Genomic DNA, 24,814 nt, shown 5'->3' with positions numbered 1-24,814 from the left:
AGTACAGAATAAAAACAAATACTAAAAGACTTTAAAGTAAGAATGTGCAAGGACAGAAAAATAAGAGCATGTGTTGATGCAGGCTTATTATTTTCCACATTTACTTATGTTTAAAGAAATATTCAAAGCTAAACACAGGAATACCATATGTAGCTCTAAACCCTAACAAATGTGATATAGGATGGCTTTTCTCTTCGCTGAATTAATTATTTAACAACAATAATTAACAAAATGTTCCTGAGTGTCTACTACAAAATACATTGATGAACAAAAGAGCATGGCTCTGCCATCAGGGATCTTGCCAGGAGCCAGAGAACCATAACATGTAACAAACACTAAGATGATGGGTCACATGGAACAGACCACAAGGATGCCGAGGCGGCAGGAAGACCTATTTGAAAAAGCAAAGTTTAGGTTGAGACCAGAAGGCTATGCAGGAATTAGACAAAAAGAGATGATGAGACTGGACAGTGTTGCTCAGTGGTTGAGAATCAACCCATGAACCAGGAGCTCATAGTTTGATTCCCTGTCATGGCACATGCTGGGGTTGCGGGCTCGATCCCTGGTGGGGGTGGAAGGTGCAGGAGGCAGCTAATCGATGATTCTCTCATCATTGATGTTTCTGACTCTCTCCCTCTCTCTTCCTCTCTGAAATCAATTTTAAAAAAATTTTTTTAAAGAGATGATAAAAGAGGCAGAGGAACATGTATGTGAGATAGCTCAGAGTTAAGAGACAGTTGAACAAAATGCAAAAAAAATTAACTTCAACAAGGTGAGGGCATGGACAAGAGGAACAGTGGTGCAAGACAGAGCTGAAGAGATAAGCAGGACCTGCTCAAAAGGGTCTCTGCCTCGAGGACAATAAGAAGCCCCTGCGATGTTCAGAAAGGGGAATAACACCACCAGCTTTGCAGTGGATCTGTACAGTGTAGGATATGGACTAGTGCGGTGCAGGAGTAAATGGCAGCAGCTACTGTCACCACTCGGTGAGAAATGATAGCTCCTTGGACTGGAATGGTGGCTTCTACAGTAAAAGAGATATAGAAAAATTCAGGAAATATTTAGGAGGCAAAATTATCAGAATTCTGCTTCGTAATGGAATAGAGGGAGGGAAGGAGAAGAAGGAGACAAGGGTATCTTCCAGGTTTCTGACTGGAACCACTGGGAGATGAAGTCACTGCAGGCAGAAGCTTGGAGAGGGAGGGAGGGGAAGTAATGAGATCACAATTGGGAATAAAATTCGAAATGCTTGGGAAGCCAGACTGAAGTGGCTTCCAAAGTGAGCAGGAGGTAAAAAGTAGAGAATAGATGTGATGGGGAAGAAAAAGATTGAGTGCTAAATATGCAGTTGAAGTATAACACTTCTTAAAAAATATTTTTTATTGATTTCAGAGACGAAGGGAGAGAGAGAGAGAGAGAGAGAGAGATCAATGATAAGAGAGAATCATTTATTGGTTGCCTCCTGCATGTCCCCCATTGAGGATCAAGCCCCCAAACCGGGCATGTGCCCTGTCTGGGAATTGAACCGTGACCTCCTGGTTCATAGGTCGACACTCAATCTCTGTGCCACACCAGCAGGGCGAACTAGAACAATTTTTAAAGATAAACTTAATAAGCTTAGGAGCCAGTAGAAAGGGAAGTAGTAGTAATAATAATAATAACAATAATAATAATACAAGGGCCTTTATTTCTGAGTGCTTTGTACCGGCCACAGAGCTTAGCACTTTATTTATTTTTTTAAAATATATTTTTATTGATTTCAGAGATGAAGGAAGAGGGAGAGAGAGAGAGAGAAATATCAATGATGAGAGAGAATCATTGATTGGTTGCCTCCTGCACGCCCCCCACTGGGGATCGAGCCCACAACCCAGGCATGTGCCCTTGACCAGAATCGAACCTGGGACCCTTCAGTCCGCAGGCCGACGCTCTATCCACCGAGCCAAACCGGCTAGGGCAGAGCTTAGCACTTTAAAGATATTACCTTTTTTTCTAATTTTAAAAAAAAGTTTTTATTGTTGACTCTATTATAGATGTTCCCTAATTTCCCCCCCGACACACACACTTTGCCTCACTCCACCCTGCTCCTGCCCTTTTACTATGTTTGCATTGGTTTTTGAAAGAGAAAGGGGAGAGAGAGACAGAGACAGAGAGAGAGAGAGAGAGAGAGAGAGAGAGACATTGATGAGAGAAATATTGATCAGTTGCCTCCTGTACAGCACCCAACTAGGGACCGAACCCAAAACCTAGGCATGTGCCCTGACCAGGAATCCAACTGGTGACCTTTTGGTGCATGGGACAACGCTCAACCACGCTCAACCAACTGAGCCACTCCAGCCAGGGAAAAAATATTATCTCTTTTAATCTTCACAACAACCTTATGACATTGGTATGTTTATTCCAAACAAACTCACAAGGAAACAGAGACTGAGAGAGATTATATAACATACCCAAGATTTCACAGAGACAGACCTCAAATTTGAATCTAAGTATCTCTGATTACAAAGCCCAATGCTCATAATCACTAGACTACATACAGGATTTGGGAGATGGATTAGAGTGAAATCAAGATCCCTCAATGGTGGAAAAGGATGGGACTTTAAGAAATGAAGGAAAATCTATTTTCATAACAGAAGGGACAGAGGACAAATAACCACATGGGGAGATTTACACTTTTGATGGCAGAGGAGGAAGGAGTTTTCCATCTAAAGATTTCTATCTTTCTATTGACCTAAAACTAGTCATTTGCCAAGTATCAAGACAGAATTAATGAGTAAGATATTTGAGAAGAGTAGAAAATACTGAAATTATCATTCATTCACTGAACAAAATTTTCTGAGTGCCCACTACCTATTGGGTCCTATTTTAGGCAATTGGGATTATGGTATAAGGCTGAAGATAATACTGGAAAGATAAAGAAATTCTGGCCAAAGAGGAAAACATCTGAATTTCAGAAGAGAGGTAAAAAGAGCGTAAGGAAGTGGCATGGAAGAAAAGGGTTTCAAAGATGTGATTTTTTTTTTTAATGGAAAGACCAGGGTAGTAAAAGAAGAAGAATGGGAGAAATGGCAGTACAAGTATAGTAGTCCTTCCCTTATCCACTGTTTGGTTTCTGGGGTTTTAGTTATCCCCCAGTTAACTATGGCCTGAAAATATTAAATGGAAATTTTCAGAAATAAGCAATTCATAAGTTTAAGCTTTAAATTGTGCACCATTCTGAGTAGTACGATGACATCTCAAGCCATTCCGCTCCATCTACCTGGGGTATGAGTCATCCCTTTGTCCGTCATAGCCATGCTATATATGCTATCTGCCCCTTAGTCACTTAATAGCCACCCCAATTGGCAGGCCAACTGTCATGATATCACGGTGCTTGTGTTAAGTAACCCTTATAGTAACCTGCGGAGTCACAATGCCTATGTCATTTATCTAACTTCATCTCATCGGGTTGATTACATCATCACAAGAAAAAGAGTAAGTACAGTACAATAAGTTATTTTAAGAGAGAGACCGCATTTATACAACTTTTATCACAGTACATTGTTATGATTGTTCTACTTTTATGATTAGTTATTTTTGTTAATCTCTTACTGTGCCTAATTTATAAATTAAACTTTATCATAGATATATACATATAGCACGAAAACATAGTATATATAGGGTTTGGAACTATCTGCAGTTTCCGGAATCTATTGGGGATCTTGGAATATATCCCCCATGGATAAGGAGGGACTACTGTATAAGAAGACAAAGAATGAAGTAGGGGACATGACAGCACAGAAAAGAAATAACAGTTGGTTTAGCTAAGTAGCAAAAGTATACTCAAAGAAGCAGAATGTTTCACAGCAGGCAGAGAGACGGTGGTCTGTAAGTGGTAGGGGACCGAGGAGGACAACGATCCTGTGACAGTGAAGGTGAGGAAAGTGATGAGCATCCCCTCAGAAAGGCTACAGGGGCAATGGCTTCCCGGGAGAGCCAGACCTTTTCGGGAGGAAACTCTCCTCCTAAGAGTGTATTACCGATGCTGAAATTTCAGACGAGCCTGCCATCACTGGCATCTGATCCTTGTGTGAAGGAACCATTTCTCAAGGTGGGATGTTCTCCATCTATGCTTCTCTTTTGCCGTGATTCCTCTAATATGACATTAACTTAGTAGGGAAGAAATCCAAGAGAACCAGTGGTCTGGAATAAACATCCTTTTAGACAAATAAAAAAAATTATACTTGGCTAAAAAAAAAAAAAAAAAAAAGCGAAGCTGCCATGTTGACATCAGAACAGTAAAGCAGTTTATTTAGAGAGTCATTCGAACAAGGCAGACACAGTTTAAGGACCCAGGGGGGTTTTCAGTTTCCACCATCTGGTTATTTCCCCAGTCCTCTGCCATGCATCACAAAGCTCTCTGTGAATCCACTTAGAAAGGAAAGGGCTAATACTCCTTTTTATTTGCTTTAACACTGCCCTCAATAAAAGGTGGCACATCCAAAGGATAAAATAAATATTTGGCCACAAAAATCACAGTGCAAAACATATTTATTTATGGGGAAAGGGGTTCTCTTTCATTGTTGAGTATAAAATGCAGGTTATAAAATAAGATGTTGAATATGATCTCATTTCTGCAAATAATAAATTTTTTTATCACGGTAAAATATGCATAATGTAAAATTTACCATTTTAGCCATTTTCAAGTATACGGTTCAGTAGCATGAAACATTCACATTGATGTGCAACCATCGCACCATCTATCTCCAAACTTTTTCATCTTCCCAAATGTAATCTCTGTACCCACTACATGAAAACAATGAATTCTGACATGAAAGGAGAGAAAGTCTCAACAGGCATATACCAGAAATGCTAATAGTGGATAGTAAAATTATAGGTAGTTTTACTTTTCTACTTTTTAGTCCTCTATATTTTCTGATTTTTTTCTAAAAGAAAATGCATTCTAGTGTAATTGTAAAATAATAATTTTAAATGATTTTGAAAGGACATTGAAAGTTTAAATATTGAGAAAGAAAAGCAAAACAGGGGTAGAGGCCACACTCATCACCTTCTGTCGATCCAGACTAGTAACTAAAATGTATTCCATGAGTGATCTGAAGCAACTAAAATTTTCTGTTGTTTAGAATGAAAAACAGAAAAAGCCAACAATTATCAACTGCCTAATAAACATTGCAATACTTCAAAATAAAAATGATTACTGCAGCACAATAGCTAACTGTCCTCATTGCCCATTTTCCTCGTCTTCCTAGTAATAACAACCCCAATTCTTAGCTGGATACATGATAATACCAACCAAAAGACAGTATTTCCTGATTGCTACTCTTGCAGTTAGTTGTGGCCATGTAACTCAATTTTAACCAAAGAGGAAGTGCTATGTGCCACTTCCTGGAGGTGCTCTGAAAGGGGAGGGGCATACTCTTCTTGTTCTTCTCTCCTTCTGGCCAGCTATGATCTCTGTGGCTTGAACCAGGAGGCAAGATGCCAGGAATGAGGAAGCAGGGAGCAAGCAGTAAGATAGATCTCTCTTTTTTTGTTATATGTTAACTGATGCAATTACCTTTTAAACAGTTTTCCTTCCAGCATGTCTTATATTCAGCCCTATACCTTTATCAACAATGATCATTAAAAAATACCAATAGAGATCCTGGCCAGTTGGTTAGAGCACTGTCCTGATATACCAAGGTTGCAGGTTCAATCTCTGGTCAAGGCACATACAAAACGTAATCAATGAATACATAAATACCAGTAAGTGGAACAACAAATCTCTCTCTCTCTCTCTTTCTCTCTCTCTTTTTCTTCTTCCTCTCTCTCTCAAATCAATTTTAAAAATAAAATAAAAAATACCCAGAGAAACTGGTAAATAATAATCATGACCAAATTCAAAGATGACCAATTCTCAACCATCTTTCACTTGACTTCCCTATAGAATCTGCCACTGTCAACCATGCCAATTTTCTGACACTCTTTTCTCCACTGAATCAATACTTTATAGAGTTTGCGCCCATCTCTTTATTTGCTATTTTTCAGTTTCCTTACAAGGCTTCTTTATAATCTGATGGTCAATTTCTCTAAACTATTTTGATTATGATTAAATTTTGTGTGTGTTTTTAATAGCTGTTTTAGTAATCAAGATTTCCCTGAAGCAGTCTTCTATAGACTTAATCATGTCTCTTCAAAATGTATGTGTTGACGTCCTAACCCCCACGGTGATAGTATTTAAAGATGAGGCCTTTGAGAGGTAATTAAGTTTAAATTAGGTTATGAGGGTGGGGCCCTCATGACAGAATTAGTGCCCATAAGAAGAGACACCAAAAAGCTTGATGCTACTTCTCTCTCTCCTCCCACCATGTGAGGAGGACACAGTGAGAAGCTGGCCATATGCAATCCAGGAAGGGGAAATAAATTAGCTAGCATCTTGATTTTGGACTTCTAAGCCTCCTGAACTGTGAGAAAATTAATTTCTGTTGCTTAAGTACCCAGCCTATGATATTTTTGCTAGCAGCCCAAGCATACTGATATACGTCATTCACTCAATTATTGCTGAATACATAACTAATTATGTATTGAAGGCCTACTATAGGCAGGAATGTTACGTATTTTATCACTGATCTCCTCAGTAACCCCACAAGTTAGAGATTACTATATTCATTTCATAGATAAGAGGCCTGAGGCCAGAAGAATAATTACCCAAGGTCCCATAGCTGGTAAGTGAAAGTCAGACTCTGAACCCGGTCTTACTTAAAATTTACTACACATTATATACCTCATAGCACACACAGTCTGTGCTTCAAGGAGTTTATGGTATTTTAGAGAGAAGATCCAGACAAATAAACAAGTGAATAATTCAAACAGTTAATAACAGTACATGAGAAAACCACAGAAATAATAAGAAGTAATTGGGGGGAGAGATTGCTGAGTTCAAGAGATTATGAAATGCTTCAATTTCTCCTGTGTAAACATATAGAAAATTACTTTTAAACCAAATCCTTGTTGAAACCCATCCAAACTAAGTAAATGAAGTGGTAAGAGACATTACAACCTTGAATTAAAGATAAAAACCTTAAAAGAACTTACTTTGACATTTAAATTAGTACCTTCTAAAAGTCACCAAGAAAGCATTTCCTTCTATAAGGTGTGCCATAGGTGTTTTGTCTCATCACATCTTTAGGGGGGAGGGGAGGAAATTACACAGAAGCTTAGCTTTCCTAAATTGTCTACTAAAGTTAACCAGTTATTGACTTAAAAAGTACAGAAAAAATTTAAAACTCTTTTCTGGCAGTGTGTGAAATTAGATAATCTGCTTGAATTTGAAGATAATTTGAAACGGTCTGAAAAATCTCTTCACAAAAGTAAGAAGAGCTATAAATGGTCAAATAAAATTTTAACAATGAATGGATTAGACAGGACTGTGGGACACAGAGGACCCAGCCTCTATTTTGGAACAATATATCTTTGATTTTCTTAAAATGATAGGTACTGAACTACTAAGTAGTTTGTTTTTTTTATTTTTATTATTTTAGTGAATTTTCAAAGAATTTATTCAGTGAAGAAACTTAATAGGTGATGTCCACAGCCATATTACAATTGGGGGCGCAAGAAAAGGCTTCTCTTTCACCCCAGAAATTCAATATGCCCCCCCTCCGGGTTTTTTATTTTCCAGGATGCTCAAGAACTATTAACAGACAGCTTTCACTATTTATCGGTAAATTCACCAAAATTTCATTCTTATTGGAAATGACGAAAAACATTTCTTCAAAATCTGTTAAAACCACAGTTGATAAATCTGGTCATTGCAGCTTATCGGTCAGTTCCATTTTTCTGTTTCTTCTCTCAGTAGAACCATCATTTGTTCACACGACACACACATACATAAGAAAAATAAAGGCAGAACCCAAGTCCTTAGTTTCCTCCTTGTCCTCAACCTCTCTGAGGGCTAGGAGTCTTCATGAAGTTTCGTGTGGGAGCACAGGGCGTCTTTATCGGGGAAGGTTTTCCTGCAGCTGCCACAAGAGCGGCCCTGGCCCTCCTTGTGTGAGCAGCGGACATGGCTGTCCTGGGCTGCGTGGTACACAAATGATTTGCCACAGTGTTTGCATTTGAAGGGCTTCTCCCGGGAGTGCTGCCTGATGTGTGTGCGAAGTATGCTGGAGGCTAGAGGCAGTGAACTTGTTCGTACACACACTGGTAGGGTTACTAAGCAGTTTTTTAAATGGATAATTCTGGAGCTTAAAAAACTTTAATGTAGGCCTGGCTAGGGTGGCTCAGTTGGGTGAGCGTCATCCCATGCACCAGAAGGTCCCCAGGTCCATTCCTGGTAAGGGCACATGCCCAGGTTGTGGGATCAATCCCCAGTAGGGAGCATGTTGGAGGCATGCAGGAGCATGATCAATGTTTCTCTCCCATAGATGTTTCTATCTCTCTCTCCCTCTCCCTTTCGCACTCTGAAATCAATAAAAACATATAAAAATTTTAATGTAGGATGCTTTTATAAAAATTCAAACTCTGCCATGGAAATCTATGATAGCCTATGGGGGGAATAAATCCAATATTATTCTATAAAAAGCAAATTCAATTTGTATATTGTATTGGTTGTTAGAAGAAAACATATAACTTCTAAACAGAAAAGATCTAGTTTAATAATGCCTTTTAATTCAACAAAAAAATTAGAACTATTAATTATACTTTGACTTTGTGACAAAAATAGTATTTTTTCATTATAAATATAAAATACATTCATTACTGGAAACTTGGAAAATGATAAAGAGGACAAAGAAAAGAACACAGCTATACCTTCACCTTCTCCAAACCCTGACGTTTCCCCTCTAATTAGCATATTTCTATATATTTTTAAATTTTTTATCATTTCATATGAATTAGATATTCTATCTTTTCCTTTTGTTCCCCACTTAAACATATGGCATTTTCCCACATTATTATAAAGCCTTCAAAGTTTAATTTCAATCAATATAATCAGTTCATTCATATTCAGTATAGTGTAGGTCTCTCTCTTAGATCTCTAAATTTAAAAATATAAAATAAGTTAGCTCAGATATGGTTTTGATTATGAAAATTTCTACATGTACTCCTAATCAAGTATCTGTTTTAAGTAAGACTATCCCTATTTTCCAATTAGAAAGAAAAATACGTAAATATTCCAAAAGAATGTTAGACACTCCATTGAGTTTTGATCATCTAATAAGGATACCCTCTTCTTATCTGTATACTTTATGCTTGTTATATATTTATATATGTAGTAGAGACTAGGAGATATAGTAATTGTGTCACAAATGTACCAGGGTGAAAGTCACTTTGGCGCAACCTTAAAATAGCACCACTACGTTCTGAGGGACAAACAAAGGTGAAAAGCCTCTAAGCAACTTAATCAGAGACTGCTAGATCTCCAAGGTAGAATCAATGGATGTAAAAAACAAAACAAAACAGGGCTTGAAATATGTACAACAAGGATTCATACTGTTCATTTCAATATCAATGAAGGAAAAGATAGCCATTAGGTAAGATTATCACAGCAAGGCCAAGATACTGTATTTGTTTTCCTAAAAGGACATAGAATAAATTTATCAATTAAATTTGGTAAGTTAGTACAAGATTGTTGTCAAACAGAACAGTATTCATAACTTATTGACTCATTTGAGCACTGCTTCATGAACAAATTCCAACTCATTCACCATAACCCAGCTCTAAGGGTACATAAGGATGGGATCTTGGAGGCCTGACTGCTGCACTCATTTAAAAAACTACTTATTAGAGAGATTTGAAGATGGCGGCGAAGCTAAATACCTGTACTTGCTGCCTCCCACAACCACATCAAAATTACAGCTAAAATATAGAACAACCATCATCCAGAACCACTGGAAAGTTGGCTGAATGGAAGTCCTACAACTAGAGAAATAAAGAAGAAAGCACACTGAGATTGGTAGGAGGTGCAGAGGCACGGAATGGGGTGGTTCAACAACCATGTGTGCCACTTTTTTAATTGGAAGGGAGATCATTTCTGCAGAGGCCGCTCGGAGGAGAAAGGAGTCCCAGCCCCACAGCAGACCCCCCAGCCCAGGGTTCCAGAGATAAGAAAAGAAGTCCCTATGGGCAGTAAGAACTACGGGCTGTAAAAACCAGTGTGTATTGGGGCTCAAAGACACAGAGGTTGCTGGAGACCTAGCTGTTCCTTTAAAAGGCCGACACCACAAACTGAACTTACAAGATCCTGCTTCCTCTGAGCTTCAGCACCAGTGCAAGGCTCTGGAAAACACAGACACATACGAGGAGGAACTGGATTGTCTGGCATCACGGCAGGAACATGGGGGCAGCTTTCTCCCAGGCCATCATGCTCACAGGGATCATTGTTCCTATGCTGAGACCTCCCTGGTTTCAGGGCTGACTGGCAGCCATTTATGTTTGTTCCACCCAGGTGATTCCCTAAGACCCCACCTCCTCCAATTTACAACCCCACCCACACTGCCTGCAACAGCTTTTGCATATGAAAGGCCTGTCCTTGTTCAGGGTAAAAGCTTTGAAACAAGCTGCAACTGGGTCAGGGAGCCCCAAACCGATCAATAAAAGGCCCAAGACCTAGCACCAGCACCAGCCTGCCTTGCTTCACAACTGGGCCTCATCTGGGCACTTCTAACCCCAATACAAAGAGGAGGAATCTCCAGATCTCTCTGTAACTGCTGCTGGAGCTGATCAGGCAGTGGCTGACTGTATTCCTCCCTGGAGACCCAAGAGGCAGTATACCCAGTGGTCAGTGTCAGACCATACCAGATTACAACTCTACACATCCATAAGTGATACACTCAAGGGGAAGACTCAGCACCAAAGCCCCACGGAAGCAAGTCCTGCTCCATAGAGGTGTCTCCTGCACAGCAGTTCTCCCACTATAGTCACCGCTGGTCCTCACAGCCAATTGGCCTGGAGGTCAATTCCCCACAGTGACACCAACAGCAATCAAGTCTCAACTATAACAAGACTGTGCTTACAGCCCACAAAGGGACACACCTAGATTGCTCAGCTCAGATGACTGGGGAGGCTAAGCCACTGGGCTCTATAGAATACCTACTACACAAGGCCACTCTACCAACTCAAGGAGACATAGCAGCTCTACCCAATACATAGAAACAAACACAGGGAAGCAGCCAAAATGCATAGACAGAGAGGCATGTCACAAATGAAAGAAATGGAAGAAAACAAACTACTGGATATAGAGTTCAAAATCACTGTTATAAGGTTACTCACAAATCTTTTAGAAACCTCCAAAAAATATGGAAAAAGACCAATCAGAAATTAAGCATAAACTGACTGAAATAAAGAATAATATAACAAGATTTAACAGTAGAGTAGGGGATTCTGAGAATCAAATCAACGATTTGAAATATGAGGAAGCAAAAAACACCCAACCAGAAGAGCAAAAAGAAAAAAGAATCCAAAAATATGAAGGTAGTGTATGGATCCTTTGGGACAACTTCAAGCGTACCAACATCTGAATTATGGGGGTGCCAGAAGAAGAGAGAGAGCAAGATATTGAAAACATATTTGAAAAAATATTGACAAAAAACTTCCCCTGCCTGGTGAAAGAAATAGACTTACAAGTCCAGGAAGCATAGAGAGTCCCAAATAAGAGGAACCCAAAGAGGACCACACCAAGACACATCATAATTAAAATGCCTAGGGCTAAAGCAAAGAGAGAATCTTAAAAGCAGCAAGAGAAAAGAAGTTAGTTACCTACAAGGGAATGCCCATACGACTGTCAGCTGATTTCTCAACAGAAACTATGCAGGCCAGATGGTAGTGGCAAGAAATATTCAAAGTGATGAATAGCAAGGACCTACAACCAAGATTACTCTACCCAGCAAAGCTATCATTTAGAACTGAAGGTCAGATAAAGAGCTTCACAGACAAGAAAAAGCTAAAGGAGTTCATCACCACCAAACCAGTATTATATGAAATGCTAAAGGGTATTCTTTAAGAAGAGAAAGAAGAAGAAAAGATAAAAAATATGAATAACAAAATGTCAACAAGTACATATCTATCAATAATTGAATCTAAAAGTTAAAATAAACGAATAAGGAATCTGATGAACAGAATAAACTGATAAATAAAATAGAATCAGAGGCATGGAAATAGAACAGACTGACGATTCTCAGAGGAAGGGGGGTTGGGGGACGGGAAGAGATTAAACAAAGATCTTATATGCATACTAGAGGCCCGGTGCACGAATTCGTGCCTGGGTGGGGTTCCCAGGGCGGGTGAGGAGTCGGGATGTGATCAGCCTTCCAGGTGGGTGGTGGGATGCCCTTGCCGGCCTGGGATCCAGATCCCTCCTGCTGATGTTCGTGCCGGTTGCCAGGAGCCACCTGACAGCTGCTTTTATATTGTTTCTTCCTTGCAAAGCGTCTAGGGAGGGGAAGTGGCCGTGGTGCCCTAGGCCGACTTCCAGGAGGCTGGCAGTGCTGTCGGGATTGTGCAGGCAGCACTGGTCCGTTGGTGCCTGGCCCATTTTCCGGAGATTGGACCTGTAGGGCTATTGCGGGAGCGAGTGGCTGCTGCTGGGCTGGTGGGCTGCCAGAACATGTCAGTCAGCTGAGCGCCGCTCCCGCTGTGGGAGCGCACCTACCACCAGGAGGCAGCTCCTGCGTTGAGCATCTGCCCCCTGGTGGTCAGTGCGTGCCATAACGACTGGTCATTCCAGTCGTTCATTTGCAATGGTTGCTTAGGCTTTTATATATGTAGATATGCATTACCTATGGACAGACAATAGGGTGGCAAAGGCCTGGGGTGGAGTGGGAACCAGGTGAAGAGGGGTAACGGGGGAAAAAGAGAGACATCTGTAATAATCTCAACAATAAAGACTTTTTAAAAAACTACTTCTTAGAAGCCACACCTCTCAAATCAAACTAATACAAAAATAAATAAATATGCATTTGAAATATTTTTAAATGTTTAAATAAATACTATGCAAGGTTAAAAAAAATCACAATAACTTATTTGTTATCCTTCAAGGTCAGAGAAAATTGTATTCCAGTTAATCCCATATCCTGATTCAGTTTGTTCATCTGTTAAGTAAGACTGTTATGGACTAAATAAATCAATATTTGTAAAGTACTTGGAATAACTGGCATATAGATTAAGTGCATATATGTATAATTATTAATTAAATTAAGTGATATAATTGTGGTAAATTGAATTTCCAAAAATGTCCTCAGGCATATTTCTGATTGAACATGCTCTTCCAGAACCTTGCTCCTCCCCATCAAAAGATAGAGTCCATTTTTCTCCCCTGAACCTAGATGGATATGTGACTTCTTGTCCTTGATCAACAGAGAGGATAGAAATGTTGCTCTGGGATTTCCAAGGCTATGTCATAGGAAGAATACAGCTCTGCCTGGCTCTCTTTTTGGCATGCATACTCTGAAGAACCCAGACACCACTTAAAGAAGCCCAAATTAGTCCATTTGGAGAGATCACAAGGACAGACACATGTGGAGAGAAACTAGAGTTTTCCTAGCCAACAACCAACAACAACTGCCAAACATATGAATGAATGAGCCTTCCGATAGTCCAGCTCCCAGCCTTTTAGCTTTCCAGCTTCAGACACTGTGGAACAAAGAGAAGCCATCCTGTCTGTGCCCTGTCCAAATGCCTGATCCACAGAATCTGTAAACATAATAACTGATTGTTTTATGCCACTAAATTTTAGGATAATTTGTTACACTGCCATTGATATCCTACAATATAAAACTGCTACACTTAAGATTTGCCTTTCAGCTAAAGTAAAAAAAGATTTTAAAGTGGTGTGGACAGAAAAGGGGTTTATGGAAAGTAACTTCACAGGGTGATCTGATCATAAATTCCTTGGTGGGTTGTCACGCTCCAGACAAATTAACTTTTTTAGTAAAAGGTTGACCTTTGCCTTAAGCAAGCCCTGTCCATTGTTTCTGTGCACTTAGGTTAACACACTTTTAAAATGCCTCTTTTCAAATCCCTCAGAAGAGAAACCACCCTCGAGAGCACATAACCCTGTTAATTATTTTATAATCCAACCCCCAGCTTGTTGTCTTCCACTTTTATGTAATTTTTCCTTCATTCTCTCTTTAATTCCAAATGCAATAAAGAGGCTGCAAACTATCATTCTGAGAAGCATTTTTCTCAGTCTATTATAAAATTAAATGTTATGCAAAAAGAGCAGAGATAAAACAAATAGAGACTCATAAAACAAAGTAGAAACAACTGTCAAGAATACACATATTTTTATAACAGCAGCAATAATTGTTACTGTCCTCCATGTGTAAAGTACTGTAAAGAGCCATGACTTAACACTCCTAAAAATCCTATAAGGATACTGTATCATCTCTAATTTATACCTCCTATGCAAATCAGAAATAAAATATCCCAAGACTAAAGCTATAAAAAACATACTTTCATCTTGCTTTGTTGATTCAGATGGCACTCTTTGAATCCTTGTAATGGATCATCATTATGACTATTGCTAATATAAACCAGGAGTTGGCAAACTTTTTCTTAAAGGCCCAGATAATAAATATTTTAGTCTTTGGAGGCTATATATAGTCTTTATCACATATTCTTCTTTGTCTATAAATTTGTTCACACACAGCTTAATCAACCAAATTTACAGCTGTTAACAGGTTGTGCCTCTGTATTCCCAAATATATAAATAAGCTTCTTAATCAGAACAAAAGCAGGTTCAGAGTCCAGTTGTTTAAACTGAAATTGGTACAGCCATACCTAACTAGTTAAAGTGACTGTCGAGGAGAATCACAATCTTAGTAGAGACATTTTACTTTCCAGTTTCCTCAAAGCTATAAAGATGCTGCTTGGCAAACATGTCTGTGATCATCGAAAACTGAAGTTACATGATCTTATTTAAGAATAAGATGCCCACCCTAATGCCAAATCAAACACACAAGTTTTCAAATTGAGGTTCCAAATTAGGAAGAAGCTAATTACTTAAATTCAAATTGGAAGAGGAAAGATTTTTGAGAGCCTATAAATCAGAAGGCCCTTAGAAATTGGAATGAGTATTGGAGTGAGGAAATGAACTCATATATATAAAGTGTTTTATTCATTTTTCTTAGGAATACAAAAGTAAATAAAGCTTAAGTAAGGAATAATAAGTATAGGTTTATAGACAGCCCTCTTTACGGACTGAGAATAGATATGAATTGATTACTAGTAGCTAAGCTATTAGCCATATCATGTTAATGAAATGAGTTGCCTTGCTAAATTAATTAGCTAGAACAGTCATCGAGAAAAGTAACCAACGCAATCACTAAAAAGGCACAGCTAGCCACTTTACATCCTCTGTTTTTGGAAATCCCTGAAAATTTATAAGTATTATTTCAAGGCATCTGACATATGACTCTCTAAATTTCTTACTTCCAAGAGACAAAACAATATAAATTTCTTTGTATTAAGTACAAACAAAACAGAGCAGTTAACCATAGAGAAAAGTCTATCACCTATAAAAATAGCACTTTTGAACTTATATTACTACATAATTGACAAACTCTATTTATCATAAGTTGAGCTTAAACAATGCCATACCCTGTTTAAAACCTAAATTTTATGATGGCTACTCAAATGCAATAATATCTGCCAAATTCCACTTTTCCTCAAATTACTCCAATATGACTTCAAACTAAGTGTCCACAGTAGAAGCTGATCAGAAGAAACAGCTCAGGTATATACATTTTCCAAGTACTGGGAAGAGATCCAATAAAATTTAAAAGAATGACATTTAAGCAGGAGTATCTATTTATAAGTATCTCTGAATTCTGACACAGGAAATATTTTTATACTGACAAAACAGACCCCGTTACTCTAAAACCTTACATATTTGTATTAGAAAAATAAGGGAGACTTGGTCTGAGTAAATAACATGGATGTGTTACAGGATCCCAAACAACTATCAGTTTCTCCAATGAAGCTGCATGTCTGATGACATAAGCTTTCAATGACCTTCTATAGCCGTGGTTCTCAACCTTCCTAATGCCGTGACCCTTTAGTACAGTTCCTCATGTTGTGGTGACCCCCAACCATAAAATTACTTTCATTGCTACTTCATAACTGTAATTTTGCTACTGTTATGAATCGTAATGTAAATATCTGATATGCAGGATGTATTTTCATTGTTACAAATTGAACATAATTAAAGCATAGTGATTAATCACAAAAACAATATGTAATTATATATGTGTTTTCCAATGGTCTTAGGCGACCCCTGTGAAAGGGTCGTTCGACCCCTAAAGGGGTCGCGACCCACAGGTTGAGAACCGCTGTTCTATAGACTCTCTGGACTAGTTACATCGTCAAGCACCTGATAACACTATATTGGTTTGTATTGTTTTCAAGTAATCTCGTGTTATTATATGTCTTTAAAATCTTTTGAACCTCATAGCCATCTAAACATATCAATAAGCAAATCTTATGAACTACAGACTTTCTTAAAACTCTTCTTTGGTCCTATGGAAGATGGCAGCTGTACTCACCGCCTCCCATAACTACATCAAAATTACAATTAAAATACAGAACAACCATCATCCAGAACCACTGGAAAGCTGGCTGAATGGAAGTCCTACAACTAGAGAAGTTGGAAGCACACTGAGATTGGCTGAAGGTGCAGAGGCGCAGAAGAGGCTGGTCTGGCACCCACATGGGCTGCTTTTTTAATTGGGCGGGAGATTGTCTCTGTGGAGGCCGCTGGAGGAGCAAGGGGTCCCAGCCCCACACCAGACCCCCAGCCCAGGGTCCCAGAGCTGGGAAAAGAAATCCCTACAGGGCAGTAAGAACTATGGGCTGTAAAAACCAGTGCGGATTGGGGCTCAGGGTCACAGAGGCTGCTGGAGACCCAGCTGTTCCTTTAAAAGGCCGGCACCACGAACTGAACTTATAAGGTCCTGCTTCCTCTGAGCTCCAGTGCCAGGCGAGGTTCCAGGGGACATAGGCACATATCAGGAGGAACTGGATTGTCTGGCATCAGGGCAGGAACTTGGGGGGGCAGCTTTCTCCCAGATGGAGGTGCTCACAGGGCTGTTTCTATGCTGGGACCTCCCTGGTTGCAGGGCTGACTGGCAGCCATTTATGTTTGCTCCACCCTGTTGATTCCCTAAGCCCTGCCTCATCCAATTTACAACCCCACCCAAGCTGCCTGCAAAAACTATTTTTTTTTTTCATTTTAAAATTTATTAAGAAAGCTGTCAATCTGAACAGGAGGGAACATTAATTTTAAAAAATAACATCTGCAGGAAAACAGCCACAAGGCACTGAGTGCATGTCATGCCTCCCTCCGTCAGAAGTGGCTGGAAAGGCAGCGGGAGACGTGCTACCGGGAGGCTCTGCATGTCCTCTGGATTCAACTTTATTATACAAAGGGCCGCTTAGAACATGTATCAAAACCCTCCATCAAAAACACTTTTTCAAACCTGAGGCCCCCTAAAGAGATGCGTTTCGACGGCTTCACAGTGTAGAATCCAAGCCAACCTTGGTCCCTGCAGGAGGATAGCAGCATCCAACCACATGGGGTGCCCACACTCAGGCCACCAGTCGCAGGGGCCGCCCCTGTGAAGGCTGCAAGGGGTAGACTGAGCCAGAGGGGCACTGAGCAAAGGCAAAAAGGCACGAGGCCCTTTCCAATGCAATCATTTGAATTTCAGCTCATTTATTGTTTTCCTTTACTTGTGAAATCAAGGACAATCGATCAAACTTATCTTAGAATGAATGTTCTGGAATAAGAATGGAAGACTCGTATCACAGAACTGCTGTTTCCATGTTCAGTACTTAAAACCATCGGTGGCTTTTATAAACACCTCTTCCAGTGGATCGTGGTCTTAATGCAGGGATTCACCAAGGAGGAAGGATTCAACAAGACAGAAACCTCGGTGACGCTCACTAGTTCCGCTGCTCCTGGCTGAGGTGAGCTAATAATACTGTTCTCAGTCATGAAATTAGCATCTCGTGATAAACAGCTTTACTGGGAAGACTGCATATTTAAAGACACAATGGCATTTCAAATCCAGTGAGCGGTGACTGCAGGATGTAAACAGAGCTGCGAGCTAGAAGTTTCTCAAGACTCCTCCTCCCCGACCTCATTGATTTCAGAGATTCTGCCTATGGATTTAAGGATTTCAGCAACAAGGTTCAGTGTTTCGGCTCCAGAAACCAGCTGCTTGCTGGAGGTGTGCGCGTTGCTCATGACCATGCACAGGTTCTGCAGGGCCACGTCCGTGTTCTGCTTCACCACCGTCAGGCTGGCGCCCTGACCCGAGCGCAGGGCCTCATTCTCCCTCTTGAAGTTGGAGACCTGAGCCTGGAGCAAGTTTATGACTTGTTTCAGTTTCATGACGTGAATTTCTGCCTTTACTGCATGTTTGGTCATCAGCTCCAGGTTCTGCTCCACCTGCTGGACCACGGATTCCAGGTCGTGGTAGTCACTCTCATCCTTGATCATCTTTGCTTCTAATTTCTGCTCCAGTGTCCTCACCATCTCGGTTTGCATCTCAAAGAAGCTCTGTACCTCTGTCAGCTTCCTCCTGAGCTTCGAGTTCTCGTCTTTCAGTGCTTCCTAACTGATCTGCAGCGTCTGAAGGTGCCTGTCCCCCAGACACTCTCCGTGAGCGGCAAAGTCTGCACTGGGACTTGCCACAGGAGAGACTCTGGAGTCGGAGTCAGTCAGTGCCCACAGGGACAGAGGCTTGGGCCCTGCCAGCTCCGATGGGCTGGAGAAGAAGGAGATATATGTGCTGCAGGGAGAAGTGCTGGTCCAGACCCTCAAGTGGGTCTGCTCCACTGTGGATGGCAGGTAGGCGCCGTTCCACCCGTCCTCATCCTCGTCCTCGTCCAGGTCACTAGCCCCAATTGGGTCTATGAAAAACGGCTGCTGGAACTCCAGGCTGAAGCCCACGGGCTGGGAGGGCGGGGAGCTGCAGTCAAGGCCCAGGGAGTGCCTCGTGGCTTCCTTTGAATGAAGCCTGCTGTTGTCCGTGTCCTCTTCAACAGGCTGAGGTTCTTGGTTTTCAGAAACTCTTTAAAGAAGAATGGATTTGCCTCTTCCAGATCCGCAAGTTTCTCATCTACAAAATGTATCTCCTGGGCTCCTGGTGGACCTTGCTTAGTGCACTTCCCCTTTCCGTAGATAAAATCTGTGTCTCCCACGGAAGCTGGGCACATAGCACATAAGTGTCGGTGAATGCCAAAGAAGTGGGTCCCTGCCATGGGGCACTCACGGTTTAGCTGGGGGAGACAAGCCCAGCACTCAGAAAATGCTGCCAGGTAGGAAGGGTGGGGGGAGGCATAGCTCAACATCGGTGTGGCCCGGGGCACCGGCTCCCTAGCCCACGGGCTCCATGGCTCAGGCTCCGCCCCCACCATGGTGTGAGTCCCCCACCTCCTTTGCCTGGCTCTCGGCCACCACTCCCAGCCTCTCCCAGCAGCTTCCGCTTGGCGCCTGCAGCAGCTTTTGCATATGCATATGAATGGCCTGTCCTTGCTCAGGCTAAACGCTCTCAAACAAGCTGAAACTGTGTCAGGGAGCCCCAAATCTATCAATAAAAGGCCTAAGACCCAGCACCAGCCTGTCTTGCTTCCTAGCTGGACCTCATCTGGGCACTTCCAAACCCAATACAAAGAGAATACAAAGAGGAAGAATATTCAGATCTCTCTGTAGCTCCTGCTGGGTGGCCCCAGGAAGTGGCTGACTGTATTCCTCCCCGGAGACCCAAGAGCCAGTGTACCCAGTGGTCATTGTCACACCATCCAGATTACAGCTCTACACATCCATAAGCAACACACTCAAGGGGTAGACTCAGTGAGCACCAAAGCCCCAATGAAGCAAGTCCTGCTCCATAGGGGTGTCTCCTGCACAGCATCTCTCCCAGTGTAGTCGCAGCTGGTCCTCACAGCCAATTGACCTGGAGGTCAATTCCTCCCAGTGACACCAACAGCAGTCAAGTCTCAACTAATAAAAACATTATTTTAAACTAGAAGCCCAGTGCACAAAAATCTGTGCACTGGGGGGGGTCCCTCATCCTGGCCTGTGCCCTCTCGCAGTCTGGGACCCCTCGGGGGATGTCCACCTGCTGGCTTAGGCCCGCTCCCCCTAAGCTGCAGTCGGACATCCTTAGTGCTGCTGAGGAGGCAGGAGAGGCTCCCGCCACCACCGCTGTGCTGGCAGCCATCAGCCTGGCTTGTGGCTGAGCAGAGCTCCCCCTGTGGGTTTGCACTGACCACCAGGGGGCAGCTCCTGCATTGAGCGTCTGCCCCCTGGTGGTCAGTATGTGTCATAGTGACCAGTCATTCCCAGTCATTCTGCTGTTAGGGTCAATTTGCATATTACCCTTTTATTATATAGGTTAGAGGCCTGGTGCACGGATGGGGGCCGGCTGGTTTGCCCTGAAGGGTGTCCCGGATCAGGGTGTCCCGCTGGGGTGCCTGGCCAGCCTGGGTGAGGGGCTGATGTCTGTTTGCAGGCTGGCCAAGCCCGCCAGCGGGGACCCTCACCCAATGGGGGTGTGGCCAGCCTAGGTGAGGGGCTGAGTGCTGTTTTCAGGCTGTCCACGTCCCCCAGCAACCCAAGCTCCCAGCCTCTCCTTTTTTTCTTTTCTTTTTTTCTGGGATTTATTTATCTTCTATAATTGAAACTTTGTAGCCTTGAGTAGAGCCCAGGACCGACCAGGGCAGGCGGGAAGCTTGGCTTCCTCCATCGCCGGGGGCAACCCAAGCCTCCTGCTCACTCCAGCTCCGTGGCCACTGCCATCTTAGTTGGGTTAATTTGCATACTTGTTCCTGATTGGCTGGTGGGTGTGGCTTGAGCATAGTGGGGGGGTGGGTAATTTGCATGTTTCTCTTTTATTATATAAGACAAGACTGTGCTCACAGCCCACAAAGGGGTGCATCTACAGTGCCCAGCTCAGGTGACTGGGGAGGCTGAGCCACTGAGCCCTATAGTACACCTACTACACAAGGCCACTCTACCAACTCAAGGATACATAGCAGCTCTTCCCAAATAGTAGAAACAAACACAGGGAAGCAGTCAAAATGAGAAGACAAAGAAACATGTCACAAATGAAAGAAATGAAAGAATCTAAAAGTCAAAATAAATGAATAAGAAATCTAATGAATAGAATGAACTGGTGAATAAAACAGAATCAGAGGCATAGAAATAAAACAGACTGACAATTTTCAGAGGGAAGGGAGGGGGCAGGAAGAGGTGAAACAAACACAGGGAAGCAGTCAAAATGAGAAGACAAAGAAACATGTCACAAATGAAAGAAATGAAAGAATCTAAAAGTCAAAATAAATGAATAAGAAATCTAATGAATAGAATGAACTGGTGAATAAAACAGAATCAGAGGCATAGAAATAAAACAGACTGACAATTTTCAGAGGGAAGGGAGGGGGCAGGAAGAGGTTAAATGAATCGTATATGCATATATGCATTACCTATGGACACAGACAATAGGGTGGCGAAGGCCTGGGGTGGGGCAGGATCAGGGAGGAGAGGGATAATGGGGAAAAAAAGAGAGACATCTGTAATAATCTCAACAATAAAGCTTAAAAAAAAAAACACAACTCTTCTTTGGTGCTGTGGAAAGGTAGGTATCAACTAAGGATACAAAGAGCTTTGAACACCAATTTAAGGATTTGCACTTAATTCAGTTGATCATGGCAGGCCAATGAAAAAAAGAAAAATGATAGCCCTGGCCGGGTAGTTCAGTTGGTTAGAGCACTGTCCCGACACACCAAGGTTGTGGGTTTGATGCTTGGTCAGGGCACATACAAGAATCAACCAATAAATATGCATAAATAAGTGGAACAACAAATCAATATTTTTCTCTCTCTCTCTTCTTTCCTCTCTCTCTCTAAAATCAATAAATAAAAGTATTTAAAGAGGAAAATGATAATAACAATTATTTGAAGAAGAAGATTCTAGATGATTTGTACAGGTTGGAGAGGTTTGAAGGACTGGAGAAAATAATAAAACAAAATTAAGAACCTATTCAATGATCACCCTGGCAGGAGTGATTCAGTTCGTTGAGCATTGTCCCATGAACCAAAAACTCATGGTTCGATTCTGGGTCAGGGGCACATACCCAGTTTGCGAGTTCAATCCCTGGTCGGGATGTATACAAGAGGCAACCGATGGATGATTCTCTCTCACATCGATGTTTCTTTCTCTCTCTCTCTCTCTCTCTCTCTCTCTCTCTCTCTCTCTCTCTTGCTCTCCCTCTCCCTTCCCCACTCTCTAAAAAATAAATTTTAAAAACATTATTTTAAAAAATTGTTTAAAATAAAAAGAGAAACTATTCAATTATCCACAAATTAGGTGCCTGGTGGCTGAATAGAATGGTGGGAGGGTAAGCAGAAAATGAGTCTAGAAACAAGTAAACAGATTGAGGGAGCCTGAAAATAGTAGCAAACTGGTAACTTATTAAGTATGAGAATAAGATAGAAAGAATGATTAAAGATGATTAATTGAAGTTCAGCAAACATTTATGGAGAACCTACTTTATATTATAAAAATATAAATATAGATCAACTCTCAAGGTGCTCAAAATCTATTAGGAGAGACATAATATCCACTTAAAAAATGAAATTTAACCATAATAAATATAATAATGTGTAAACAACAGGATATTATAGTCCAGAGGATGACACAATCCTGAGTAGAACTGGGAAGACCAACATTTTCATTTTAAATCTGAGTGGCAGTTGGAATAATGGTATTTTTGCCAAATAATGTATATTCTTTCTTCAAAATGTATCTTAATCTACCCTCCTTAAATCTCTTTCTATTAACAAAGTCCAAGCATAGACCATCTTTTGTTTGTAATACTTCATGACTCCCAACATCAAACATAATCTCTCACCCAGTTGCTCCTCAGGAGAGCAAATAAATTACCAAAATGTCGACAGACTACTTTCATCACGCTTCTCTTTCTTCTCTAAGGAGAGGACTTTGGTGACTTCCAATGACTTTGAGGGTCAAACTGTTGCTCCCCAAAACAGTCACCTCTCTAAGGACTCATTCAACCTTTCATCTAAGCTCTTCTCATTTTTGGTCATAAGAGTTTTACATTACTTTTTATCCTAGTTAAAGAGATATATCCTTAAAGAGAATTTGAGGAGCACCTGACTTCCGAATCAGAAAATCAGAGACTGCATATTGGCTCTGCCACCTCCTGGTTATACGATATTGAACAAGTTAGTCTGCACTCTTATTTCTGTGTCTGAGGAAATAAAGCCAACCACCATGGGGATATTTGAGGATTTATGTGAAGTTTTTATAAAGTGAGAAGAGCCAGGATATAAACTTCTATAACTATGAAGATGATTATAGATCCATATTAGGTAAAATCAGTTCTTTACTTAATGAATGATCAGCCTAAATGGTTGAGAGCCTAGATCAAGGATTGGCTATCCCGAGTTGCTGACACCATTTGTTTTGGCAAGCCAGGCTAAAGGGAGGAGGGAGGCGGCGTATTAGATGATTTTTAATCTATATCCATAAAGTGATTTGCCAAGACTATGAAGCTTTTGGCTTTGTATCCCTATCCAAGTCAAATAAACTGAAGTTTTCATCTATAAAGAAAAACAAAAGCCTAACTGGCCTTTTAAAGTTTGATTAGATTAGAATTTCCAATAACTGCTCCCCACTCTGTTTTCTAAAGCATTATTAGTTTGGGAAACTTTTTCCCCCCTCACTATTCTCTTCTTGTATGTAAATGTTTTGCTAGAGTCCTCTATCTAGTCATTTGTTAACTATAATAATGCTGTCCAGTAGAACATTCTGCAAAGATGGACATGTTCCGTGTCTATGCTGTCCAGTATGGTAACCACTGAGCACCTGTGGCTACTGCGTACCTATAATGCAGCTAGTGCATCGACAAAATTTTTTACTTTAATCTTAATTAATTTAAATTTAAGTAACCACAGGTGTCTACTGGCTACCGTGTTGGACAGTTTAGGTCTATTGTATGTGGGCCAGAGGCAGACAAAATTAAATATTTTTAAATCAGCTGACAAGGTTGGCAGCCAGAGTGTCTACAACACCCTAGTTATAAAATTATAAAATTCTGCTTATGTCCTTCAGAGTTGGAAGCTAGAACATAGTCCTTTACACAAATATACTTGTACAACCATGATTCATAGCATCATTCATGGTGTTCCCCCTGCTTAGAACGCCCTTCCCCCAACTGTACCCCAACTAAACTCTCATTCTTCTTTCAAAGCCAGTTCAAATGTTACCTTCCCCAGGAGTCTCCTTTGATTTTTTTTTTTTAAGCAACATAGCAGAGTGAAAAGAGCTGCCATTTAACCCAGGGATCCCACTTCTAGGAATATATCCTAAGAAATCTAAAACACCAATCAGAAAGAATGTATGCACCCCTATGTTTATAGAAGCACAATTTACAACTAAGATCTGGAAGCAGCCCAAGTGTCCATCAGTAGATGAGTGGATAAAAAAGTTGTGGTACATTTATACCATGGAATACTATGCAGCAGTAAAAAAGAAGGAACTCGTACCCTTTGAGACAACTTGGAGGGACCTGGAGAGTATTATGCTAAGTGAAATAAACCAGTCAGAGAAAGACAAGTATCACATGATCTCACTCATATGTGAAACCTAATGAACAAAATAAACTGATGAACAAAAATAGAACCAGAGTCATAGAAGCATCGAACAGACTGTCCAACCTATGAGGGAAGGCAGAGGGTGAGGGTGCAATAGATCAATCAAAGGACTTGTATGCATGCATATGAGCATGACCAATGGACACAGACGGGGGGG

The 24,814-nt window shown here is 41.1% G+C and overlaps 1 protein-coding gene and 1 pseudogene across 2 annotated transcripts in view; both read right to left on the bottom strand.

Moving 5' to 3' along the window:
- RAD51B (RAD51 paralog B) overlaps positions 1-24,814 on the bottom strand; it is a 539,221-nt gene that overhangs the window by 403,403 nt on the left and 111,004 nt on the right. The window lies entirely within an intron of this gene.
- LOC102244462 lies at positions 17,929-19,197 on the bottom strand (annotated as a pseudogene).

This window comes from Myotis brandtii, unplaced genomic scaffold (assembly GCF_000412655.1).
Source record: "Myotis brandtii unplaced genomic scaffold, ASM41265v1 scaffold536, whole genome shotgun sequence".
In the NCBI taxonomy this organism is placed as follows: domain Eukaryota; kingdom Metazoa; phylum Chordata; class Mammalia; order Chiroptera; family Vespertilionidae; genus Myotis; species Myotis brandtii.
Note: the sequence above shows the minus strand (reverse complement) of the source record. Positions and strands in the feature narration are given on the sequence as shown.